This window comes from Trematomus bernacchii, unplaced genomic scaffold (assembly GCF_902827165.1).
Source record: "Trematomus bernacchii unplaced genomic scaffold, fTreBer1.1, whole genome shotgun sequence".
Taxonomy (NCBI): Eukaryota; Metazoa; Chordata; class Actinopteri; order Perciformes; family Nototheniidae; genus Trematomus; species Trematomus bernacchii.
The window spans coordinates 4713881-4734944 of NW_022987698.1; the positions used below are offsets into that span (position 1 = coordinate 4713881).

The 21064-nt window shown below is 41.0% G+C and overlaps 1 protein-coding gene across 1 annotated transcript in view; it reads right to left on the bottom strand.

Annotated features, from left to right (window-relative positions):
* tex264a (testis expressed 264, ER-phagy receptor a) overlaps window positions 1–21064 on the bottom strand; it is a 70657-nt gene that overhangs the window by 35509 nt on the left and 14084 nt on the right. The gene's annotated exons all lie outside the window — the stretch shown is intronic.

Consider the following 21064-nt stretch of genomic DNA (forward strand, 5'->3'; position numbering starts at 1 on the left):
GGCATGTTGAATGTTAAAATACCACATCTGCCCCTCGGATGAGAAGCCCTCCCCTCTTTCACTCTCTTCCCCCAGCTAAATGATTTAACATCACTACCAGGGCTGAGTGCTTCCTAAAGAACATATAAGTGTGTATCTACCGTATTTTTTTCACACATATTTACATATTAATTGGATATTATCCCCGGGCTTATCCCTGATGCATGGCTGTCTTTGGAACCACCAATCTAGTAATATTAGATTAGAAACCAAATAAATCTCAGTTGTATGAGCAATATTCAATTCAAATAATTTTGAGAACTTTCATTATACATTTTAGAAAATAACACATAATGCGTATTACCGAGAAAACCCAATGTGTGAAATGAACAACAAATATACAGAAAGCTAACAAATGGGTTTTTAAGTATAACTTTCCAATATAGTGTCACTCAAAATCCAGCAAACCTGCATTTCTTTCTTCATAAAAAACAATAATAACTTCAATAATGACTTGGTAATTTCCCAATTATGGGTTAAACCATTTTTTGGGGCCATGTTATACAACTTTACTAGAAATGGTGGAAGGTGAATAAACTATAGTGCATGGATGCTGATACATTGATAAGCTGGACATTTGCCCAAATAGGGCTGTTTGTAATAGAGAAACTTGGAACTGAATTCTACACAGGATCCAGGTATGATTTTCCACATCCACATTCGGCAGAGTCTCAGTCAGTAGGGGCTTGGACTGGGAGCTGTAGAGTCACCGGTTCAAGTCCCCGAACAGACTTAAAGTATGGAGTGTGGACTACTACTTGGAGAGGTCCCAGTTCACCTCCTGCCCTGCCGTGGTGCCCTTGAGCAAGGCACCGGATAACCCCCCACTCCCATTGCTCCCTGGTCGCTGTACAATAGCTGCCCACTGCTCCTAGTAAGACTCCTGGTACTAGGAACGGTTAAAAGCAGAGAACACATGTCACTGTGTGTGGTGTGTGCTCTGCATGTGTGACCATTAAAGAGGGTATCATCCCTCACAATTCTTCTTCTTTCATGTTCCTTTACACAATGAAGCTTCGGTTTTGATGTGAAAAGCCAAATGAAGAATAACAGCCACCTGTAGCTGTGCAGCATGTCATTTGGGCTGTTTAGTCTGACAGGTGTCTGGCCTGGAAATTGTCCGGCTACACCCTGCTGCTATGCTCCACATTAATATAATAGCAGCGATGAGGAAGGCATATGGCTGACAGTATGTCCCTCAAAAACACAGTTGATGTGAATATAAGGTTCTGGTTCCAAACCTCCTTAAATCAAAAATGAAAAGGTAACAAAAGCATCACACTGTTTGATAAGCCACTATGACCCTTATGTCCAAGGCCAGTTCCCCAGCTGGATGATACTGCTGCCGACCCCAACATGCCTGGGCTTTGATAGTGGAGCTGTATCGGTGAAAGGTGAAGGATGAAGCACAGCTTTCATTGTCTTCTCAGAAACATAGACCCTCTTTGCCAGTTGTGACACATTACAATAGTACTCGGCATCAAACGTGGTGCACAGACAAGTCATTAGATTGCATTAGATAGCACAAACATCACTCAATCCTGCTGGAGAGAATATAAAAACACAACCTTGTGCTTTTGTGTTTACAAACTTGATTCTGTATTGTTACATGCATTACACAGCCCTTAGCAATATCCTTGAAGTATGCAGAATAAAACAGGACCAGCGATCTTTCTCTAAGAAGACCTTTCCTACATTGCACACATTTTATACTGCATGCCATTTACTGCCTGTCTGAATACTGTTAAAGATCCATGAAGAGTGAAGAAATGCATAAACCATGATGGCAGCTGCTGCTGTCTGAATAGGAGATCTACAGGCAGTGCAGGTATGAGAGCTGTGGGGCTGGGTCTCAGGCATGCTAATGTGGCATTTGGGTTAAGAAGTGAATGTGACAGGAGTTCATGGGAGTGGGTAGAGGACATGCAGGGCACCTTATTATCAGTGTGATAAGCAGTTCTTTTCTTTCACCCATTTCATTTGAGGTCAATCTGAATTCAACCACAGAATCAATACAAACATGCTTACTGGATGATGTAGTTGGCCCCTGTGCTTTCCTGTATTTGAGTTTTCTTCCAGCGTGTTCATTACGACCAAGGACACAAACACAGAAAATAAATGACTGACCTGGTGAGGTTTTTAAATCAACAGTTGGTGGGGCTAATGCACTATTAATGGCAGCAATGCACTAATAAAAGAGAAAAATAAAGCTGAGCACATATGCAACCAACAATGGTCTCAAAACATAAAGACACATTTGTAAATATTTTATTATGTAGGGAAAGCATATTTGAAAATCAGAAGATTAATTATATACAAATGTAAGTCTCTTTTGTTATATATTTCAAAAAGGGACACAGCTTTCTAACTTGCTGTTTCAGAAAGGGTTTTCTGAGAATGGCACAGCGGGGGAGAATAGTTAGAGCTTAGGCCTCTGTCGTTCTGTAACTTTTATCGATCACATTGCTTCGTGCGATCTCCAGTCTTCCAACTTTCCTCCACCTCTCCATTCATGCTCAGCCTATTGGCACATTAATCCCAATCTGCAATAGCTGCCGTAACACAGATTGCATTAGCTGCTGAGTGATCAAATTAGGCAACAGCATGCTTTCCAGCCTCCGAAATCAGTGGCACTTTCCGATGGAGACAACTACACGCTTACAATCAATTTGCTACCCTAATCTAATCAAGCAGCACACACGCATCCCTGTGCCCCCCCGTTTTATTTCTTGTACACTTGGGGACATGGAAACATAAGCTCTACACATCTAAACAGTGACACACACATCCACGGGCGCACACGCCTACTTGTAGTGACACCATTGCATGCACGGACATGCATAAAGCCCTTTTGTTTTTCAACATTCATAGCTACATGGTTCACTAGATCCACAATAAACACATTTGCCTCCTGCCTCTCCCAGGGGCTTGCTGCCTTCTTGTTAGGAGTTGGTTAAGATGTAGGAAGCAAGCACAGAGCAGGAAGAAGATCATGTTGACACAGTCTCTTAATCAAACACCATTTATCTCCCGAGCATGCATTTAGCAGTTTCACAAACGGGTAAGAATCAATGAGAGCTCACAGTGGGACATGCAGTGAACGCACCACCATGCTGCATTTTGTAAGATTAAACATTATATTATTATTGCGTAAAATAAATATGAATTGATAAAAGCACAGTGTAACCGGATCATCAGTAAATAAATGCTTGAGGCACATTGTTTCCTTTTTCAAAACAGTTTTGATTACAGTAATCTAAAAAGTTTTGTTTTTTCCTGCTGCAATTAAAAAGACACAGTTCAGAGTAAACATTGTCATCTTGCAGTGGCACGGTTTAAAAAAAGAAGATGAGAGAAAGCATAAATGAGCTCCTGAATATGCACACAAGCCTTTTTGTTGAAGTAATAAAAAAGAAAAACAGTGTCTGCACTAAGAAAGCTATTTTTCAATTTGGATTTTCACATACATATTTCTACTATTGATATTTGTGTATACATATATATAAAAGGAAACAGTGGTTCCAGTGGTGATCAAGCACTCAGGGCTTTAACCATCAAACTGGGACAGGGGCTCCGGCAAATCCCAGAAACAACATCTGAGATCTCTGAGCAGAAGAGTGCAGACCCAGGAACAGCTAATGGCGCGTTTCCACTACACGGCCTCGCTCGGTATGGCTGGGCCTCGTTAGGACTGGCTCACTTTATGGCGCATTTCCATTACAGTTTAGGAACTGGGGTAGTATCTATAGTAACGCAGTGTAGGCGGAGCCGTGACGTCATCTTCAATGAGAACCCAAGAAAAACAACACAGCCGTTAGCTGTTAGCACTCAGAGCTCACAGCTCCTCATATATGTTCAGAAACTAGACAAAAGTTAAACAAGTACAAACCACAGACTGCCTGTGTCATGGCGAATACAGTCGCTGCTTTATTTATGTCTGTATAGGCCGTTGTTGTGAGTGTGGACGGTCGGAGCATATACTGCGTTAGCTTAGCCAATCTCCATTTAGAAAACACGCATTTTAAAAGGTTTTTCCCCTGCCGTCTGTCTGCAGACTTGTCAAAGCATTAATTCATGGTTTTTACTAACCGGTATCAGTATGTTGTTACTTCGGCATCATTTTGAAACGTGTATTACAATTAAATCACGGTCAAATATGTCCATCTTGTTGTAGTTGTAGCCCCCTTGCCAGCGATTCTCTCTCTAGTTTAGCATACTCAGCCCGACTCAGCCTCGTTGTCTCTGGCCCTAGACCCACGATTTTATGAGGCCAGAAAAACTGTGCATTAGGACCCGCCAGCCGGTACTAGGCCAAGTGGAAACGCAACCAAAGACGGGCCGCTGACGTCACAGCCCTCTTAAACCGTGCTCCGCGCTGTAGTGGAAACGCGCCATTAGACACCACGAACCCTCAGGCTCCCAGGCCTCAGGTAGAGGGAGGAAGGACAACAGACCGCCCAGGATAGGGGAGTGGGGACATTCTGATATGCCCACTGTGAACATGCAAAATGACTTCAGTCTTTGATTAATAACCAGAGCACACATTCAACCACATGAACGTACAACATTCATCCCGCAGGGAGAGAGTAAACAGAATCAATATTTGCACCCATGAAGCATTTCTCCAGGCTCCACAGTGCAAACCACTGATGTCTCATCTCTTTTAATGAGGGATGGCTCACTAGGCATCTGTTACACGTAGATTGTTCCCTTTAAAAAACAATCTTTAAGTAAGTGTGCAATCCACGGAAACATGCAAGAAGGGGATGAACACTTTAGAAGGCTTACTATGACATTCAGCGGATACTGTAACTATGATTGAGGAGTTGCCTCCACACGGCTCTCCAAATGAATGAAAACTGAGCGGGCGGTAAGCTTAAAGTGTTTACTTGAGGGTAAACCAGAGGGTAGCAGTATGTGGCCAGCGCCCCATGTCTTTACCCAACCCATGTTCTTCACCTCGATGGAAAACGCCACAAGTTCAAGGAAAGATGTGAAGGAGAACTCCTAAGGACTTACAGACAACCATGGTGCCAAGAGACTCCGACTCAATATAACTAGGCTATGGATGTTTTTGTATTTTTTCAAAGCAACTATATGTATATATAAAAAAAGACAGAACATTTGTAGTAATAAACTCAATGTTGTACAGTTTATGTAAGGATTCCTGTCAAATTGTTTTTACTGCTATATCAGTGCTTGAATGCCTTATAAAGAACCCTTAAAAAGTGAATTCACATACATAGAGTTCATAAATGAAGTGAAGATGCAAGAAGAAGTTTTGATAACTGTAAACACTCACATACAAACTGCGCTACTGAATTGTGAGGCCAGCTGAGTTTCGCTATAACAAATGCTACAACAAATGCTGGCTGCTGATGGGTTATGTTTGCCTACAACTTCAGCTACAAACAGGCTTCCCATTAAGGGCAAATATGGAATTGAGGCAAATGTGTTCAACATACAGTAAGCCCATCGCTCAGTGGTTGTAGAACATGTAATGAGTTTCAACGACTAGTTTCTCAAGTAGCGGCATCCAAAGGAAAACGCAATCTGTCTGTTTGGGAAGTTTTCTACAGGTTAACTTCAAATGTTCTACAACATAACAGTTAGGTGAGTCTATCGACTGTCTGTAGGTGTGAGTGCAAATGCATTTGTCTGTGTGTGTTAGCTGTGTGATTGTCTAGTGACCTGGACAGGATGCATCGAGCCTCTCGCCCAAGCCAGGTGTTTACTTGGTGTATTCACCCTTGGAGGCCAACCTCCATGTTTAGTGCCACAGCAGTCCCTTGTTCATAATATCGTCTCATTTGTTCCTATTGCCTGCAGTCATGCTGTCATCCACACAACATCGTCACAGTGGGATCCCCTTTTTGTTCATCTTCTGCTCTATTAATTTGCTCCCATGAGCTCTTGTTGATGTGTAAATATACTATTAATTTCAAATCACTCAGACGTACGGCCAATATGGAATGACTGAAATTAATTAGTATGAAAATATTATTTCTGTTAAGAAATCAATGTGTTTTGTTTAACCAAGCTCTTAATTATGTATCACTTGTATATACTCTTATGGCACTACTTTTATTCTATTTGATTGTATCTACTTACAATATTTTTATATTTTATTGTGTTGCACTGTTGGAGGAGCCAGGGACCTAAGATTTTCATCAACATAACTACACTGTAGCTATGTACGAAGGACAATAAAAGCCTTGAATCCTTGAAAAAAAAACTTGAGAATTTATAGTTTACACAAGACCAGTAATGTAACGTGTGCCTGTTAATGTTTTTTGTATACTTTAGGTTAACTTTCTATTTAGTCTGGTTTGGTTTCATAGTGCATATGAAGAGAGACTCATGCTGAACTACTCAGTGTTGTCTTTGAGCTTGATTTTCAACGATAAAATCAAAAGCTTTTTTCTATTGATAACTGCACGCTAGAAGGGGTGCTTGAAAGTACATAATAACACAGCCAAAAAAAACATACACCAAGTAAACACCTGCTTAATTAAAACGGTATTAAGACAAACTGCTCTCTTAAGTACACACACTCTCCAACACTGGCTGCTAAAGAAGGCCCACTACAGAGTTCATTAAAGGCTTAAATTACCACTGCACATTAAACTGTCTCCCCCAGCATAATCATTGAACAATAAATATGAGTTAGAGGAACATGTTTTTAAGTTCAGATGTTTTTTCAGCAGGGCCACATTGAAAGTAAATCTGGAATAAATATATATATCGTTTTACTCTTCAGCTGCTGTAACATGTCTCCTTCAGTGCACCAATAAAGTGTTTGTATTATAATCTTGTATAAATTGTTGGTATATATTTGGGCGATTTCAAAACATCTGGTTAAAGACTGTTAACATTGCTAACAGATGAAAAAGGCTGCCATTTCTACTTGGATTTGTTTTCCGAGCTCTCTCTTTATATTCGTTTAAGTAGTTTCCCTCAGGACTTCCATTAATCCCATTAAAAGCACAGTGACATTTCCTTTCTCATGGAGGCTACAAGAATGGACCACAGGTTCAAAAGTAACATGGATTGTGAAGCCGCCTGGGACCTGGACAGACGGTACGCAGTGGTAAAAAGGGTTTTTGACAATGACTTTCACATGAGACAACACAGCAGCTATTGTGAGATCTTCCCCTCTTTGAACCTCTTTGATTCCTCCGTACCTGCCAGAGCAGCAAGTGGCACTGAAGCTGGCCCCGCGCATCTCCACAGGACAGCATGTCGAGGACAAAAGAGATGAAAGCTCAGGTGTTTTATCTTAACATACGTGTCACTACAACAAAGGAATCCACTTCACACACTTCATTACTAGATGCAGATGTGATGAAATGTCTTCCGACCTGGACACCATGACACATTTCCAAACAACTGATAGAAAGATCAATAGCTTGTTTGTCCTTAAAGGACTTTTTTTTTTTAACAGTGGGTGCAAACACAGCACACATACAGAGAACTAAAGCAGAGGGAGGCGTGTGGCGCAGTGGATAGAGCCTTGGTGTTGGGATCAGGGGGTCACAGGTTCAAACCCCACTGCAGTCAGCATGTCGTTGTGTCCCTGGGCAAGACACTTCACCCCAAATTGCTGTATTAGTCTTATACAAACCACTGGATTACTTATAATTTAAGCAGATGTCCCTTATTTGAAGCTTGTAGGGCTGTAGATAGAAAGATCTTGCAAAATTATCTTGTCAAAAAAGTCTGTACCTGCATCTAGAGGGAGGGGTTGGGGGTTGAAGTTCTGGTAGAGAGGAGGATCTGGGTCATTATGTGATTGTGAGGGTTTTGCTGATTAGGGATGATGAGACGCAATCAGAAAAGTTGGGGTGTTTGCTGGCTAAATGAGTTTAGCTATTTAGGAGTTTATTCTGATTTGTGCTGTAAGCAAGGACCAATCATGAGGTTACAGCTAGTGCTTGCCTTGCACTGACTAGGATCACAGCATGTTCGTCCAGAGTGTGGGCGCAGTCTGTCTTGGACGTGATTATTCCTGCTCTGTTTATTAGAGCTGGGGGTTAAGCTTCAGAGAGCACCGTTCTTTTATATCTTTCACAGACAACAGTCAAACATAATGTTATTTTTATAACATGGTTCCCTGATATAACAAGGAAGTATCTCCCTATTATAAAGCCCTCATTACTGTGAGGTGGAAAGTTTGTGCCCTACCTGTCGATTGCAGAGCCTCGTCGATAGGAGGGCTAATTGACACTTGTTATTGCTCCGTCTCAGACATAACATCATCTGAGGTTTGATTATTAAAAAGCTGTACCTTCAAAAGAAACTTCTCAATAGGCCTAAAGCAAAAACAAAACCACCACCTCGGTTGGTTTTTGTGAGATGGGGTTGTACAAGTTCGCCAAATGAGACAAGCACCCACTGCTTCATACGCAAAGTATGATTATAGTAATAACTTCCAAAGCAAATGTTCAACAGACAACACAACACAATGAAACAAGTATTATTGTTGAACAAATTGCATTTAACCAGCATAGATGTTACCAGAATAATAACACATTTGCAACATAATCGCAGCATGCCCCGTCTCCCCAAATAATATTACTGCTTTCCCCTGCTCTTGGTACAGAAGTGCCCAAAGGCTAGTGCGTGTCTGTTTGGCTACTTTACATAAGCCCAGCATCTTAGTATGCAGCCACTGGAAAACAAACAAACACACTGAGAAGGAGATCTGCAGCTATGACATTAGGAGACAGTAGAAGCAAAACAAGTGACACACATTTTAAGAAATGCCACCAGCTGATCTGCTTTACCACCTCTGCTCCTTCTCTTATCCGGTGTCTCCACTGCCAGGAGGGTTGTGGATTAGCTGCCGTATGTTCCGCCCACAGGGGTGTTTCTCAATAATCTGGCATCTATTAAATATTTGCTCACCCACAGGCAGTGTGGCCTTTTCACTGCGGGACAGCCAGGGAGGCAGAATGACTATTAGAAAGGACTGGATTCAAGTGGTCCAAAGGACAATGTGCTTCTGACCTGGAGGTCAGGACAATGTCTGAGATCCAGATCAAGGTTTGCCCATCAATTGTGCGACCTTTGATTGAAGTGAGAACTGTGGCTGTGGAGCAGACTTGGTGGGAATTTAAAATGCAGTGAGGCAGGTTCCACCTCTCGCTTGCTTAGCTATTCTGGGATGACACTGCCAGAGCACCTACAACTACAATAAGGGAAGAGTGCTTAACCAGGGATTACACAGCAGACAGATACTATCCAACAACCAGTAAAAACACCAGCTTTTTTCATTTGTCTCGCTCCTTTTGTAAAACTCTTCCAAAGCACTGCACATATTGTCATCCGAGAGATACCTTAATGCTAGGACAACTCCTGTTATTGATTTTAAAGTTTATATCAGGCCAAAAACTTGAAGCCTAGGGACCCATTCTGGTCTGGCCTGACCCCGGCTCAGGTTACATTTTAAAGAAGACTCCAGCCCGACAGAGCACAAAGACCCCACCAATGTAATGAGAAAACTAAAAAATAATATTAGTTTACCAGTAGTTGTTGCAAATAAAGATATCATCTTAAATATGCATTACAACTTAATTATCTTTTTTTATGAACAATTAACTGTGACTAACACCATAAACAATCTAATAATCCAAAATGAACCATAACAGAAACAAACAAGACATTACTTAAACAAAGTAAAATGAAAACCCTCTGTACAAATAATAGAAGGACGATGAAAGAAGTGTCTCTATCTGGTAAAAAACACTTGGCACAGGGTTGGCCGCATTGGGTTCAGGAAGATATTATGCTATCGGTTTAGAAATGAGTTATTTGGGGTGAAAATGTCACATCTTGTCTTTGTAACCTTTCAATATCTATTAAACATCATGAGCTTATTTTCACACTGCATATTCAGATTAGAAAGTTGTGCACATGGTTCATATCCACCATATCAAATATTACAATGCACCACAAGACTACAAATCAGATACTGATCCTCTGTATACCTTAAAATAATTGTTTTTGTTTCTTTTGACTATATAAAAAAAGGGACTACAGTATATGTGTGTGGAATACATTTACCTTAAAACAGAAAGAGTGACAATTACTGTATACTGTATCTGATGTAAGTCAATACAATGGTTTACAACAGGGGTCGGCAACCTTTTTGATATGAAGTGCCATTTAAAAAAAAAAATCTGATTAGTGTGCCGACGCTCGTTAACTGTCAAAGGGAGGGCGGGGGGAGCCTCGCTGCGGAGTAGCTGTGGACCTCTGTCGCCTGTCAGCGCAATTTACATGATGCAGTTTAAACACAGTTAAATAAATAAAGGGGCGGTGCCGGCCGTCAGCGAACCGAGCCCGGTCGTCAACGGCTCGGTTCTCTGACGGCCGGACGTACTGTGATTCTCCAGAACACACAGTTGGCCAGTCCACCCCTGTGTAGCATATTATTTTCGATGACAGATGAGCAGATCGCCACTGGGTTTTCAACTAAAGACACAGCCACGCAAAAACTGCGGCATGTACAGCTCCTTATGGGTAATGCAATGTGTGAAGTGCGCTACACCCCTGGTCGTTTCACCATGGAGGAAAGCAGCAGAAAGTCGACTGGAGTTAAAGAGAGCGGGGCCTAGAAGTCATCCTTCTGCGCTGCGTTGCGTGCATGGCTTCCTTCTGCAGGGGGAGACGTGCTCGGCGGTCTCGTTCAGGATCCGAAAATACAATTTAAATATTTTGCACACTTATTCCTAGTGTGCCACTGGTTACGGTCCCGCATGCCAATGGTGGCATGCGTGCCAGGGGTTGCCGACTGGTTTACAAAAACTCCTCTTCACTCCGCTCTTTGACATGTCCACAGAGCCTCCTGCCTGAGATGAGACTACTACCTTCGGTTAGTACGATGACGCAAAGATAAGTCTAATCTTTTCAACCCCAATCGGTCACTGTCTGCTACTTCAAACCGACAGACTTAGACTGAGGCCAAAGACCCTCTGTAGAATCGCTTCTTAAAGGCTGTGAACTTCTTATGAAAGGCCAAGATGTCCTTGCCAACTTATGCTGAAATCAAGTCAATACACCTCACCGAGTTATCTGAAGAACAAGCTACTTGACACGCACACACAAACATGATTTGTGAGAAGACGTTTGTGTGGAGAGGGAGTATTGAACGCCTCAGCCAGAACTGCGAGGACATGTTGAAACCTTCACATGCACTCATTTCCATCTAATGCTTATCCAAGGAGTTTGACATTGTGCTTTAGTGACATTATTGCTATGGCAACCGTTATCCACATATGAATAAGTGAGGCTGATAAGGTCAGAAAAACGAGAGAAGCCGATTTAACAGCCCGCCAAACAGAAATAGCGCGCACACAGTAGAGAAGGTTGACGGAAATACACACAGGTCACATATACGACAGTATAAACACTAGCTGTCAGTGCGCTCTAAGACAGAGTCTAATTGGCAGCATGGTGTGTGATACCTGGCCAGAGTTTCAGAGGGTAGAGTTTCCCAGAGCCAGGAGGGAAGCAGGAATCAATAAGAGCAGCACAAATGTTTCTGTCTGCCATCAACCTCACTTACTGCTTCACTGGACTGTCACTAAGAGAGCCTTAAGACCCACGTTACGGGACGAGCAGAATGATTAAAGCCCAGGATTGCTTAAAGGTTTACAACATGATATTGAAAGGTAAATCAAATACTTAAAAGAACCGTTGGCAATTTAGGAATTACGCTCATTTGGTTTCTTGTGAATAATTGGATGGGAAGATCGATTCCACTCTCATGTCTGTATGCTAAACATGAGGCAACAGCCAGGGGCCAGAAAATAGGAAAAGGCTCGCCTGGCTCTAATGTTTATATAATGAACAGCAATGTGTCGAAAAAGAAAAATAGTGTGTAACCATTCCAAAAAGTCAAAAATGTTCCTTTAATAGACTGGCACATAACATCGACAATTATATTTTTTGCTGGAACCTTCTATTACTATTAATATTATTATTATTATTTTTGTTTAAGAAATCAGATTTATAAATATCCCAGATTAGAAAAGCCTACGAGTGGAAGACGTTTTCGGCAAAATATGATATTCCTCCTACTCTTTCCTATTTATTGCCTAAAAAGGATGCAACAATTGTGCTCAGGGAGATGGATGTTAAGAATAACACAAGGTTTAGATGTAACCAAGGACAAGGCTCAGGATGAAAAACAAATAATAACTGAATGAGAGAAATGCAGCAGTTTTCAGAAAGTGTGGCACAGCAACAGAAAAGCAGGCGTTGTATGATATTTTGGGAAGAGCCCAGTGTGTACAAAGGGCTTCTGCACTTCATAGCTCAGTTTGTGGGAGGAAAGAAAAGAAAAAAGTGATGAAACTGTCATGAGCGTCATTGGTGTCTAAATATAGCCTTGTGCATCTACTACAGCCAAGTGTTTCCTCCGCAGACTGTCAAACGGCAGAATGAAGGGATAACAAACTTGTAAACACACAATATGAAGAATTGCATGTCAGACGCTGCCTCCACTACTGGACTTTAACCCCATAAAACAAAAGAAATGTTAAAAAAATGTAATGGAGGAAACGGTGCCAAGGAATGACAGCATTAATAATACAGGAGACTTCTCTCTCTCTCACCACAACCTGCATTTTTAAAGCACACAGACATATAAATCAGACAGGCTGGTGTCTCCTCTGATTCAAATGTTCAGAAAGCTGCCAAGCAATCAGCCACAAAGACACATGCTCACTCACAAACTCACACTAAGATTGCCATAATAGCAACAACCCCTGCCATCCTGCTCGATCCACGCAGACATTTCTGAACAGAGAGCCGTTAGGGGAGTCTCCGCCCTGAGACCAGGAGGCATTACAGATGTATAATCCTGCCACGCCTTCCCCCGGAAACCATGTCCCTTTGGGCTGGTTTAAAGTTCTCATTGCCTGACAAAATCAAGCTGGAAGGGTCAGCGTGTAAAACCTCATCATGCTTGATGACACCCCAGACCGTGTGCACCACTGCATTGAGCGGCATTAGGGTCAGTGGTTTGCTGCTAGTAAGTGCCTCATATTGGTTACCATGTCACTAGACAGCAAATCAGTATTTTTCAAGCGCTAAAACATTTAAAAGGGATTATTATTATTTCATTCTGGTGAGACAAATGACTGCTTTTGATGGCTTGCAGTTTGATGAAACCATATGCTGAAATCTGATCCAAAAAAATAAAGAGAGTTAACTTAATACATAACAAGGGATCCGTAGGTTTGACTAACTCGGGGTGAGTAAGAAAAACAGTACAATTCCCCCAAGCCAAACTATTCCTCGAAAATAGTTTACTGACAGCCTACTCCCAAAGACTCATCTTGTGCGATTGCAGTGTATGCACTCAGATACTGTATGTTGCCTTGTGTCAAAATTAGGGCTGTCAAGTTAACGTGTTAATAACGCGTTAACGCAAAAAAAAATTAACGCCACTAATTATTTTAACGCGATTAACGCATGTGTATTTTTTGTCCTCGGCCGCCGTAGTTTCAGAGCGCATCGAGTGTAAAATACCATCGACAAGCTGATGCTGACAGCCCCGCTCCTGCCACCCGCTTGTGGCAGACCACACTACCACGCTCACTGGCAGGCCCGGACTGGCCATCGGGAGGACCGGGAAGGAGTGTGTATGTGTGGCGCGACTCGCGCGAGGCACACCTTACGTGTTGTTGTTAGCATCTGGTGCTAGCTAGCTGCGCTGACGGATATAAGGAGCTGTTTCAATGACATTTCGCCGACAACTGCGCCGAGCACTTGACTTTATGCAGGTAGCCAGACAGTGGGACATTGTACGAAAAGTCAGCACAGTCAGCACGGATAGTGCGCGCAACATGAATGCAGCATCCAGGCAGCTCCCATTCGAGCATATATGCCTTGAGCTGCACATAGCTCCATAGATCCATCACAGTGTGTGTGTGTGTGTGTGCGTGCGTACACACACACACACACACACACACACACACACACACACACACACACACACACACACACACACACACACACACACACACACACACACACACACACACACACACACACACACACACACACACACACACACACACTTATTGTATGAGAGAGGTTCCAGGTTGAATTGAGGTGAATATTTGTAATGTTCAGAGGTTGTTGTGTTTAATATTCATGAGAATATTTGTCATTGTTCAAATGATAATAAACAAACATATAAAGCATATTTGTCCACTCATATGTTGATAAGAGTATTAAAAACTTGAAAGATATCCCTCTAAGGTACATTTAGAACAGATAAAAAATGTGCGATTAATTTGCGATTAATCGCGATTAACTATGGACAATCATGCGATTAATCGCGATTAAATATTTTAATCGACTGACAGCCCTAGTCAAAATATAACCTTTTAACTGAAAACAGCCAGCATCCATGCAAAATAATTAATATGCCTATTAGCATATTGCATTAACTCAAAAATGTGTATAGTGAGACAGGTAGAACCAGAATGAATAAAGCACTATCTGAACAATGCCTCAAAATAATCCTGGATAGATAATTAGATACTCTTGAAAGCATTATTATCTATGAGCCCAGAGGCTTCTGTGGGTGGGTGTCAAAATCCTGTAGAACAAAGCCAAAAAAGATTTGTAATCTGCAAAGTGTGTCATTTTCAAACTAGTACCTGCATGTAGCTTTGACAGCTAGATGACATAGAAAAAAGGTTAAATACAAAGAATGATATTCAGAAATGCTGGGATGTGAGACAGTGAGTGGGCAGATTCCTTCACCTGACGTAGAGAGGGAAATAATTGGATTCCTAACCATGTATGATCATTTAGGATACTTATTAATTCATTGTCTGAGTGTATGCCTGTTTCAGAGGCCGTTTGTGAAAGAACTGCGGTGGTTGAAAGATGGGCAGCATATAATATCAGCTGAACACACAGGGGGCAAGAGAAATACTGAGGCATAAAGCAGAAGAAGAGCAAGAGTTACTTTCTAGAGTTTGCTAGAAACTAAGCCTATTGTGATTTGCTGACAGTAAACCTCAATAACTGTGAAGGAGAACACAAAATAATAACTTCAGAGTTCACAATTAATTCATTGTTAGTTGTTGTTTGGGTACGCCTGAAATCAGCGCAGTTCCACCGGCTAACCCCTAATCAGGTATTTGGATGGAATATAGATGCTGTGGGCAAACAAAACCAAATGTCTATTTTCAAGTCAACAAATAACAAAAAATAACATCAAAGAAGATGGAGGAGAGTGGCTGGTGAATAAACCATGAACAAAGTGGAGGTGAGGAATCAACACTTTGCAGTGGTACAGCAGGAAAGCGGCACTACCTAAAAAAGGTGAAAACAGACAGTCGCCTCCATTTTGCCAGCAAAAAACATCAAAGTTTAACCTCACATCACAAAAGAGAGAAATATGGCAGTTTAACAAAGATTTGAGTATAACAAAGGCCCAGGGATCTCCAATGTTTTTGTTCCATTTGATCATGTTTGGCAAAACTGAAAATCTACCGCCATTTGGCACTTGCAGGTTGTTCATTTCAGAACCAAATCACATCTGCCAATTCTCACAAGCAAGCAGCTTTTTAGCAATCAGTAAGTAAAAATAAAAAGCAAATCACAGCCAAAACCGCAGGGAAATGTGACCCTCATTATTTTAATGATCTTAATATTCTACCTTTCCTTTATTCCATATCTGGTCAGACAGGTGTTGCATGGAATTGCTTTCTTGGAAAATGATGAACTTGTGTCCTATAGAAAATTAATATAGGGGTAACTTCACATCAGGTCAAGCCTTCACAGAAGAAAGCTGTGTCTCATGTCTAGCACAGACATCCAATGGTCAAAAATCACCATGCATGGTCCATAAGAAGCAGGAAATGTTTTCTAATGCCTGCACTCCAGGTTTCTGATCCTTACCCATGGGACCACTCAAGTCCCCCAAGCAGAACTATGGAGTGTTCAAGCGGCCCCTTCTCTGAGACCCCACCGAGAAACTCCTGAAAGGCTCCGAGTTGCTGCCGCACATAATTCAGACCCTTCCCAGCTGGAACTTGACTGTTCTGTCAGCACTGCATATGATTCTTCCTGAAATAACATTTGTATTCTATAAACACAATGTAAGCAACCATACAGAGCATCAATAGACACAATACATCCAAATCGTGCATTTGTTGAATACCCCAGAGGATAAACCCCAGAATATTCTTGGGGGTATAAAGATCTACATTGTAATTGCTGAGGGACCTGCAAGGCAAACAAAACTGTGGCGTGACACGGTGTAGAGTGAAAAGAGACGGAAAATAATAACTCTTTCATGACGCTTTAAGCTTCATTCAGATACATGGATTACTAAATGGACGGGAGCTATCTGTTTCTCATCTCGTTCCTGCTCACAGGGGCTATTGGGAGACGCAGCCACCAAAATAACACCCACAATGATTGTTCACTTTCATTCTACAGCTCCTGAAAAGGTGCTTTCACAAAGATCAAACAGGGCTTGACCAAATCCTTTGATATAGCGTGAAAGCTACTTCTTCATCCGTTCTTTTTACCCTCTTTCACCATCAGGCTTTTTAACTAGCAGATGATACAATGCCAAACATCCTGTGACTTTGCCAACTCACTTACTCACTGCTTTCATTTAGACTCACATGAATACTCAGCTATTGAGCATAAATGATCAAGATCTCAGAATCTCTATTGATCCCACAAATTCATTGATACCTTCTCCTCAGCCCCTGTGCATTCTGGGAGAGGGTGTGGCTGTTGTGGAGGACTACAAGTACCTGGGAGTGCACTTAGACAATGGACTGAACTGGAGGATCAACACTGACGCTGTGTACAAGAAGGGGATGAGCCGACTCTATTTTCTGCAGAAGCTGAGATCCTTCAACGTGTGCAGCAAGATGCTGGAGATCTTCTACCAGTCTGTTGTGGCCAGTGCTCTCTTCTTTGCTGGGGGGGCAGCATCAGAGCCGGTGACACAAGCGGAATAAAAAAACTGATCAGGAAAGCTGGGTCTGTCATCGGCATCAAGCTGGACCCCTTTGAAGCTGTGGTGGAGAGGAGGACACTGAACAGGCTGTTGTCCATCATGGATAACCCCCCCCCCCCCCCCTCTCCACCTGCAGCTGGACAGACAGGAGCTCCTTCTCCAACAGAATGCTGCAGCTCCGCTGTCACAAGGACTGATACAGGAAAACATGCCTACCCACTGCAATAACTCTGTACAATAAATCACCTCTGGCTGGAAGAGAACTCTCTGCTCCATACTGGAGTTTCTCTTGGAATTAAACCACATTGTACATTTATATAATCTGTTAAATATTTAATATTAATATTCTATATATATATATATATTAATATATATATATATATATATTCTATATATATATATATATATTAATATATATATATATATATATTCTATATATATATATATATATTAATATATATATATATATATATATTAATATATATATATATATATATTAATATATATATATATTAATATATATATATATATATATATATTAATATGTATATATATATTAATATATATATATATATATATCTGAACAATGCCTCAAAATAATCCTGGATAAATAATTAGATACTCTATTGCAGGTTGTTCATTTCAGAACCAAATATACTATATATATATAATACCTTGTTATGTTGTAATGTTAAATTCAACATGTATATTTTCTACTTTCTTGTTTATTTTCTATTCTTTGAATTTGTATTGTACAATGCCTTGTCTTTTTATGCTGCTGCAACACAAACATTTCCCAAATTGGGATCAATAAAGTACCATCTTATCTTATCTTATCTTATGATTCAGAACGCATTTTAAACATCAGGATTAAACTAAATGAACAACTATCACCTGTTTAAGAGCTTTCAAGCTACAATTAAACCTGTGTGTGTGCACCTGTCTATGTCTATGTGTGTGCGTGTGTCATTCGTGCGTGTGTATATATATAAGCTTATATGTTGTGCTTGGAAGAGATAAGGTAAGGTAAGCTGGTGTGGAGATGATGCTGCTGGACCGGAGAGAACGCGTTCAAGTGAAAAAAGGGAAGTTATGCTCTCTGATAACTGAAGCGCTATAGGAGGGCAGGAGATATACCAGAGTCTCTGAGAAAATTGAGCTTGTAAGACTTGGCACAGAGCCAGACCTTGAAACATCCCAACAGTCTGGCCTCCTTAGTCTTGTGGGTGGCACTCATTTGCAAGCTGCCCGAATGAATACATTTATACTACATTAATAATTGGTTAAGAACCTAGGAACAGTATTTTGTTGTAACCTGCACATCACCAAACGACCTGCAAGGTTAGCAACTAGCTGCTTAACATAGTGGAGTGAGTAGCAGTAGGATATTTCCTTAAGGAGCTGGTGAAGACCAAAGCTATATGTACTAAATAAGACATTTCTACTTTATGTGAATAAATGAATTAATGAAAGATGTTAGATTATTGTTCTATTTATTTACACAGTGCAGCACACACAGTGAAATGTAGACTGTGTATTCAACTCATTCTAGGTTAGAAGCAGTGGGCATCTGTTCTCACTAGGAAATACACCAGCCCATCACCACAAAGGGAATTCAAAATGACAATGGTTATTGTCCTTTATTGTCATATGCGCAAAAGCTACACTGTTGTTGGCAATCAACAAATGTAAGTCCCAGGCATAAAGACAGTATGAGAATAAAAAGTGTTTTAAATATTAATAGATGTAAACATGTTCTGGAAGGAACCCCAAATAAATAAAAAGTATGAACTTGAAAATGAGAAAAACATTAAACTGAGAGGGAACAACACCATTGGTGGATGCTATTACTTTTATCTTTCCATAGCAAATTGCTGCCATATTATTGCGCTGAAAGCAGTACATAGAACCTCTACTGGATCTACAGTAGATAAAGAGTACAGATCTACGTCACAAGTGTCTCCCTGCTTCCAAAGTCCCTCATACTACAAACCTACTCAATTAATCATCCAAACAGTATAGCGCCAAACATGTATAGAACATTCACATACCACCTTCTAACCAAGCCTCTTGTAACCATGCTCCATTATTCAGTAGCCTAGCTTTAGCTGGTATGCACAGTGCACTCGCCACTCCACAACTCAGTTGTTAGTGTGTCAATAGCCCATCTGCTGTACAGGAGCGGCTCCTTAATGACCTGTGATAGCACTCAGGTCAACTGATGGACTGCGACAAGCACTTCTGCCTGATGGCGGACAAGTGAGGGAACAAAAACAGAAGCTCTCCCTACAGGGACATCATCTAGCTTGACGGACAGGGCTGCATGCTCAAAAAGGATGCACACTGACACTGGCCATGATTATGTAACAGCACAAGCGCCTTAAAGGGAATACTACTATATTGTAACACTGAGAGATGCTATTTCTATGCTTTCAGAACGTTTAGCCTGTGTCAGTGCACATGTTAGAGTTTGTCCTGCCCTCTAAAGTCGGGTGTTAGTGCCGCAGAGACTACAAAGAAAATGTAAGCGAGTGAAAATAATGATAAGCTGACCAGACAGTGTTTCTTTGAGCATTATAACAAGTAGATCAGGACTGATATCACTACTCCAAAATAAGTGTAAAAAAAGGGTTTTGGAAAAAAAAAGTTAGTTTGCTGGCTTGGAAAGTCGATGTGGGATGATGTCCTTGTTTGTGAACTAGCTGGTTGGTCGAGCTTCCTGGCTGATGCTGGGGTGATTTTTTTGGTTTAACACCCCGGGGCAGGTGAAAAGTGGCAGCTGGCGACACATGGCAGACCATAGCATGTGAAGAATAAGCCAATCCAAACCGGGCACAAATGACAGATTAGATTTTCGGGTTCGAGCTCATTCCACATTAAATATTGTATAGCTATAATTTATTTTGAACAAATGAACACATTAAAAAAAAATTTGTCGCAACTGAAAACCTACCTGTTTACGATGTAACAAGAGTTTAGCCCTTTTGAAACGAATGCACTAGCACAGAAGTTTGTATCTTAATAATTGATTGCGCTTATTGTAAGTTGATTTGGATAAAAGCTCAGCTAAATGTAATGTAATGTAACCAAGAACTTTCAGATATTGCATGCCTATTTACTTTCTTTGACAGATCATCAGTAACCTGAGAGAGTTAGTTTCAACTGATGAACAATGCCAACAGCTAGATCATTTCCCCTTTACTTTCTGTGATGAATGACTCCATGCAACTCAGAAAAACACTACACCTATACCATAATTACATGCTGATGATTCATTTGGTTTATACAGCCAATTCAAACACTGCAGTTTACTGATAAAATACAGAAAGGTTCCAATATTTAAAGAGGAATACCAATGAATTTCTGCTCTCAAAGCCACCCCGCTTGTGTGATCACCCTATCTCTCATCATGAATATGAGAAACCTGAGTTCCACTGACAGAAGAGAAAAAAACAAATCAGCATATTAACTAGATATGATGGTACATTTCAGAGTGAGTCATTCCTACCTCCTGTGAACAGACTAAAGCCCAAATAAACAGATGGATAAATGAGTGAGCACGCACATGCATGCACTCAAACAGAAAGAAGGACGCGCGGAGCATTATTCATGCAGTGGGATACCCCCAAATGAATCCGTGTGTGTAAATGTCATCAGTAAATGTCAATAGCTTTTTGAGGCCTGTCCCGAGGACATGGAGCCCAGCATATGGACACAAGGACTCACACCTACCTTCATTTCCTTCTACTTCATCTATTCGTAATCTGCTTTAAAGACCTCATCTGCTCATGTGATGAATTAAACAACACATGAGTGGGGGTCTTTTGACAAGCAGGAAGTAGAAAAGAGGACAAATATGTTCACAAGATGATTGCCATCTACTGCAATAACAGACTAAAAGGAAGATGTGATGGTGTACACTTTATGTGGAAGAAGGTTATCAAACAAGTAATGATGGGAAAGGAACCGTGTTCTTAAAAGGTGAGACATTTGGAGACAAACACACCGTTTCAATCA